Raw genomic sequence first — 7,733 nt, 5'->3', positions numbered from 1 at the left:
ATTAGCTATATCTCAATCAGTTTTACGTATCTGCATTATAAATTCATATTAAACGGAACTATAGTACATACAGGAATAGGCTTCGAAAAAATATCCATTGAAATAAGGATGTCCTTAATAATTTCTTATTTATTTTCCTAAGTTTGCTAACATGTATAATGTGGTAAAGGTGCATGAAATAAAAGTCAATATATATATATATATATATATATATATATATATATATATATATATATATATATATATATGTAAGATAGTTAATTCTAATAATAATACATACAATGTTTCACACCTTCTGTTTTGATAACTTTATTAAATCGCATAGACTGTAAACGTGCATAGCTTTTGGCTGTATTAAATCCATATATTATGTCCTTCCATGCTGACTCTCACTAGGACCAAGAAAACCAGGTTTTCAGGAAATGAAATTTAACCGTTGTTTGAGATTTCTAAGACTGTGTCCACGAAATATTCTTTATGTTTTCAAAGAAAAAAGAAACCTCACCCTGAATAATTAAGTGGAACTGAAAGCTTTTCTGTCCCAGATGTTTGATATGTTTCCAATTCAGCGAATATGTAGCTTTCCCAAACCACTTTCGTCATATATGTTAATAAAAATACTGCTTTTGTTTGATCTAGTTTACCATAACAATGCTAAATCTGTCAAAACATCATACACTCAGAGGAATTATGAGAACGTGTAAAATGTGGACCTCAAACATATTTTATTTCTTAACAATAAATTGCTCAACAAATAGTTATTAAATAATGTTTGATTGTATTTTTCTATCAAATCGTCAATTTTTAAATTTTCTTTACTAAGAATATATTTGATGCCATGCAACTTGCAAGGTCCCCCACGATTCCATGTTTAAATCTTCACAGCTTCCACTCGTATACCATCTATTCAATTCTCACAGCATCATTTGCATCACATTTGGCTTTCAAACTTGAGTAAACGGTAAAGAAATCAATACTATCCAAATATAATTCATTGAGTGCTCGTCAAAAAAAAAAACAAAAAAAAAAAAACACGTTAATGTGGTGTTGTCAACTCACTAATTTATAAAATATTTAAAATTGCTTATGTTAATACCATGTATATCAGGGCCATTCAAAAGTTCAATGCTTTATAAGCCTACATAGAGTGTGAAATACATGCTCGAATGGGAAACTTCTGTCTAACGGTGGAACAAGTCATGTCAAATCTGAACGGACAATATGTCAGAATGTTCCTAGTAAAACTTACGTGCAAATTGGTGCAGCTTTTCTTGACAAGTTCAAAATATTAGTTATGAACTGACGACAGGCGAACCACGCCGGACGATACATAACGATGAACCATAATACAATCTCCCTTGGTCTTGGTACCAGTTACGATAGCAAAATTCCAGGTCTGTCAGAGCAGAGTATGTGAAATTATGGTGTTATGAACTACTGCAAAAAAAACAGTACTCTTATACAAATAAGTTTAATTTATGGTAAAATGACATACAGGATACTCGTCGAAGTGGGAAAACAAATTAATCAGATGGATCATACATTACTTCTGCTTAAACATTTACTATTTGTATGATTTTATTCTTCACTGCCTTTTGTCATTTTAGAATCATGCAATGCGAGAACTACATATATTTTGAAATTTAATTTATAAAGCACATATGCAAAAGCTGCTATCCAATTGCTGAGTTCTTTTACTGTGAATCAAATAAACGTTTTATCTTTAACAAGCAAACACAGAGATTGCTTTGTCCACAAGACTTTGATGGTAAAATGAGAAACATTCTCGAAAGTGAAAACTTAATATCTGTATTCGTAGATGTTATGTAACTGCTTGAGAGACCCAGAAGTTCCATTCTTGGCAAAATAACCTCGAAGGAGCGTACTGAAATAACAACATTTATTTTCTGATTATATCTCTATGTACGCTAATAAAATTTGTATATATTTTAATATCTATCAGAAATGTGCACATCGTCCTGGTCAATCTGCAACTTCGCAAAGACATGTCCTGAAATACGACATGGTGTATTATTTTACCGATGGGATCATATAAGGTGTATATAAAGAACTTATGTCCATTCCACCGTCTCCACCCAACAGAACTTAAGAATGGAACACAACCCCGGCCATAGATATGTTGTTGGATGAAATTAGATCCACGTTGTACATAGGGATCTCCGTAGTTTTGGGAGCTTCTTCCATATAGTTGTGCAAATACATTCAACCAAAAGGGGTCCATATTATATTTCTTAACATAATGAACCCTTCCAATTAGCGGAATCGAGGGACACGAGATCGATGAAAGATAAGTCGGTTACGATAACGTTATATACCAGACATAAAGAGAATTAGTGGTGAGAGTATGCAAATATACTTGTTTAAAGAATGAGAGCAAATGTTTTAATCTAAACCCTGCCTATCATCAGTATCTGCGTTGCATGTCAGTATCGTCTCTAGTTCTGACTTTCAAAACCGCAGGCAAAACCTTTTCCTTTTCTTTATTTCCTTCGTTTTTCATTTTCTTTATTCCCTTTCTTTAAGGTCATGACAACAAAATGGTTATCACCTTATAAATGTCATGTGAAGGTACCTAGCTAGAAAACCCATTATTATTCAGCCGGTAGTAACCCCATATCTTATATCATAAATGCATTTAAAGGCTGTGTTTAAAGATTCCATTATGAGGGTTGCGAACATTTTGTTTTAAACATATTATCTTTAAAAAAAGTTATTGGATGTGGGAGATGAAGAACGGTGAGACATATAATTTGCTTCATTTATTCTCATACATCTGCAATAAGAATTGAATCGTATCCATATGCTACGTCATTAATGTCGTCAGAATATATTTAAAATAAATAGGAAACTACTTTCATTACTTGGCTTCATTTTACTTGTCGTTTGGATGTACTCATCTTGAGTGGGTGATGTTAACACTGCATCACTAGGCGTATGAACTTGCACAGCGAAGGCACCGGCTATGGCGGAAGGTCCCTACAGATCAATGTTCGTGACCAGGGCGCACCTTATGTATTAGTGGATTGAGGCTGTGGCCGACCAGGTATGGTTGGAAATATCAGGGAAGACAGATCTATTAAGCCATGGTTGACCATCTGCCTGGGAGAGGAAAAAAATATACGGCCTACGGACCTGGCTGTCACCGTCCTGGCTTGAAGTGCCATGGCAGTTGAACCCCATGTTTAAAGGGCGGGGGCCAATTTTCGCAGACTGCACTCCACCTAAAAACGCCATTGTGCAGGCATGAAGAAACTGTCAAGACCTTAGAAAAAATTATTACAGAACTGCTCTTTGCAGACGACAACGCCCTTGTTGCCCAAACGGATGCCACCTTACAGTACGTAACAACCTGCTTTGTAGATGCTTGCCAGCTCTTTGAACTTAAGGTCAGCTAAAGAAATCTGAGGTAATTCACCAGCCTTCTTCCAAGGAAGAGTGCCGGTAGCCAAACTGTTTCATTAACCAGACAGAGCTGAATGTATTCCACCAGTTCACCTACCTGGCTGTGTTATCTCCTCTGATGCCATGAGCGGCAACAGACTGACCAAAGGAAGCAGCGCCTTCTGCAGATTCTATGAACGAGTGTGGTACAATGCCTGTCTTAAGAGAGATACAAAGAGTTGTCGTACTGACCACTTACCTATATGGCACCGAATCTTGGGTCATCTACAGTAGCCACGTCCACCTCCTTGAATGCTTCCATTAGTGCTGCTTCCTTACAATCCTCAGCATCCACTAAAGTGACTTCGTCACCATCATTGAAGACCTCAAACAAGCAGAAATCACCAGCGTTGAGGCTACGCTCATGAAGGTACAGTTACTCTTGGCAAGGTACGTGTCCAGAATGGAGGACCATCTCCTGCCAAAGATCGCACTGTATGCTGAGCTGCCCACTGGCCTACGTGATGAAGGGGCACCTCGAAAGAGATATAAAGATATCTTGACAAAGACCCTAACCACCTGTGACATCGATCACCGCAAATAGGCACTACAAGCTGCTGACTGTGAAAGATGACGCCGTACAGTTCACCGGGCCGCTGCATGGAGGAAAATAGATGGCGAAGAAAAAACCTGGAACCGCTGGCAGCACCCTCCACAACCCAGATATTCTCCTGTACCCTCTGTTGACGGACGTGCCTGTCACGTATTGGGCTCATCACAAAATAGACTATCCCATACACCACAAAAAATACTATCCATAGCATTTAACTATAACTTTTAACACCCCCTAAACACTATATCCCAAAAGTCTAGTATCTTATTTCAGAATGTAAACGAAGAAAATGAAATCTAACAAAAACGACTATCATTTATTTATATATATATATATATATATATATATATATATATATATATATATATATATATATATATATATATAAAATATCCATCACACTACTATGCTTTTCAGCATATCATACTCATTATCCGAAACGCCATGTGTTCGCTTAGAATACATAAAAACGCTATCCATCACACCACTATATCATCTAACATCCCTATTCTATTCAACATCCCATACATACAATATCCCAAGTGACAATTGTTAGCTTACAGTTTAAGAGAAGAAGATGTAATCCCACACAAATACTTTCATCTACCTTATATACCATCCAATATTCAATTACGCACTCTATCCGAAATCCCTCTCGTTAGCTTAGAATGTAAGAAAAGGAGAATAAATCTCACAAACAGAATAACGAAAATTCACCTATACCATACCTCACCCCTTACACACACAACACCTTGTGTTACCTAAGAATGAAAGAGAGGTAGATGAAAGCAAACAAAACATACACACCTTATATACCATCCAACATCCCATACAAAATCCATTACACCATCTAGACCATCTTCCACCTAACACATCATTAAACTAACGTCCTGTGTTTGCTTAGAGTGTCAGAGAAGGTGATGAAATTTCACAAAATATAACATCCCTTAAACCACAAAAATACGTTCCATCACACCAACTATTCCATACAACATATCATACTCAATCTCTTAAATGCTTTGAATGCAAGAGAATGAGATGAAAAATCACAAAACACCAAAAGGATACTATCAATTACATCAATTATACCATCCATCATGCCATACTCACTATCCAGATGGCCTGTGTTGGCTTAAAATGTAAGGGAATGAGATAAACTCTCACAAAATGGAGTATCCCTTAACCAACATAAAATAATATCCATTGCATCAACAATACAATCAAACACCCCCTAAATACACTATTCGAAAACGTCTAGTGTTTTAGCGCAGAATGTAAACTAAGAAGATGAAATCTCACAAATAGACTATCAGTTACACCATATATAAACTATCCATCACAACACTATGCATCTCATACCCATAGTCCACAATTATATGTGCTGGATGTAACAGAAGTGGGTGAAATCTCACAAAATATCCCCCATACACAGCAAAAAGACTATCCATCACACCATTATATCATCTAACATACATATTCTATTCAAAATCCCATACACCCACGATCACAAGTGACCATATTTAGCTTAGATGTTAAGAGAAGGAGATGAAATCCTACATACTCTCACATACCTTATATACCATCCAACATCCCATTATGCACTCTATCTAAACAGCCATTTGTTAGCTTAGAATGTAAGTGAAGGAGAAGACATATCACAAACATATTAACTAAAAGCAACGCATATACCATCCTTCACCCCTTACATACACAACACCTTGTGTCTGCTAAGAACAAAAGAGAAGTAGATGAAAACAAACAAAACTTGCACACCTCATATACCATCAATATGGAGATAAGACGAAAAACTTCAGTGGCATGCATCCTTCTTACTTTGACCATACTATCAAGATCATAGTCAAATAGAATGTGCTTTATTGTATTTATTACCATTTGTTTTGGTGTATATTTCCAAAACCCAAATCATGGACATTGTTCATATAATTTATGAGTCATTATTAAGGTAAGTAAATTCATTCTGCAAACTGATCGATCTCAAACTTTCCTCTTGGTGTCAAGGTCACACGTGTTGCAACAATTACTCTGATCGTGGGATCACATGCAGGCACTGACCATGTTTTCATTTTCTTCCCTTATTATAACTCTTTAAAGTATGTGCATAGAATTGACTGTTACCCGACGCACTTGAAAAATAGGCAAATATCCTCCTGCCCGATTTCGAAATTCAGAAATGCTGCTTTAAACGTCTGGTATGCTATTGGATATGCATATTACACGTGTTCTTTTTATAAATAGATTGTGTTCTTTCTCTTTATTTCAATAGTACTATTTAATTTTCATATGCTGCACGCTTAATTAATACACAGTGTAATAGTTAATCGACACCAAAAGATTTACATAATCTAATGACGAAACATTAAAAGAAACTTAAAGTACAAATGAATTCGAGTGATTCCTTGGCGCAGTGTGACATGACAAACTTGTGAATGAATTACTTGAGCTTCATAATGATAAAATCCCATAGCAAATAAAAACAATTACAATATTTACAAAGTATAAACATATATAATCACTTTCAACTAAAACTTTCGCAGATTTTCAATTACTGTGACCTTGGCAAGAAATTCCTTATGGTCTCCTGAGCGTGCAGATGAATGATTTGTCATAGAGTATGATGCTTCCTGACCCATAGTGTGAGAGTATAACAAAGGGTTTAGGACATTTTAGCAAATGGAAATAGTTTAACCAAAACCTTAAGGCAAACTGCCTATCACTAGGACATGAGCACCAAAGTAATGGGACAAACATGGCGTAGAATGAAATCTCTAAACTTCAAAATGATCTGTGCCAGGTATTAATAGAAAGTATTGAATGCTTCGATAACTATATATAAATGAAAAATTTTGATTACTTCCCTAAGAAGCGATTGAAGACAAAAATGACCGCTGTCTATCTTGTTTCCATTAAGTCAGGCTGATGATAAATTATCTAAAATTTAAACAAATAGACGTAGACTGTGCGATGGTTTCTCTGCATAAAAGAAAGAGCGAATAATCTCCTTGAGAATCGCATATAATACAAGAACAACATCTCATGACGAAAAGTATTTTTGAAGCTATTAACTCCTATAACATGCATCATGGACCAAACCTGACACGATTTTATAACGAAACGAGTGGAAAAAGCTATTATTTGCAGTTTTGCTTGGAAGCTAGGTATGCATTGTGTTCCGTAGTACACGTTTGCTTTACTGGTCAGAAAATTTCTTTCAGACCTGTCAAAAAAAAGGAGCCGGTGTTTACGAAAACCTTAATGTCCGAGTGTGAGGAGTGCGTTCAGTAATGACGGTGTTATACATGGAATATTTTTTAAGCGCAGAAGACTAACCCTTACTACCAAACATCCACTTCTTATTTATGCATCGTGTTTATCAAATACGTAACCATGAGTATTATTTGTCCTTATCAAATCAATATGTAATGCATATTGTCAAGTCAATAGGTCGACATGAATGTCCGACATAAGCTGTTTTGTGTATTTTAGATTGTCTAAGCCATTCACAACATGTCTTGGGTGGCGAGATTTTCTGTGCAAAAAGCAAACTTGCATCCATTGCTCATGGCGTGCTATCACTTTAAACTTTTTATCTTTGCATGACAGGGCCATTCAGTGGCTGGTCATAAGGTAGGATTTTTAGGCTAGCTCTTAGATAAACCCGCCGCGCTTGATATCTTGAAAGTAGTCCCGATATCAAAGA

Source organism: Sinohyriopsis cumingii, chromosome 14 (assembly GCF_028554795.1).
Source record: "Sinohyriopsis cumingii isolate HCF-2022 chromosome 14, ASM2855479v2, whole genome shotgun sequence".
Taxonomy (NCBI): domain Eukaryota; kingdom Metazoa; phylum Mollusca; class Bivalvia; order Unionida; family Unionidae; genus Sinohyriopsis; species Sinohyriopsis cumingii.
The sequence above is the reverse complement of the archived record's forward strand: the minus strand, read 5'-3'. Positions refer to the sequence as shown.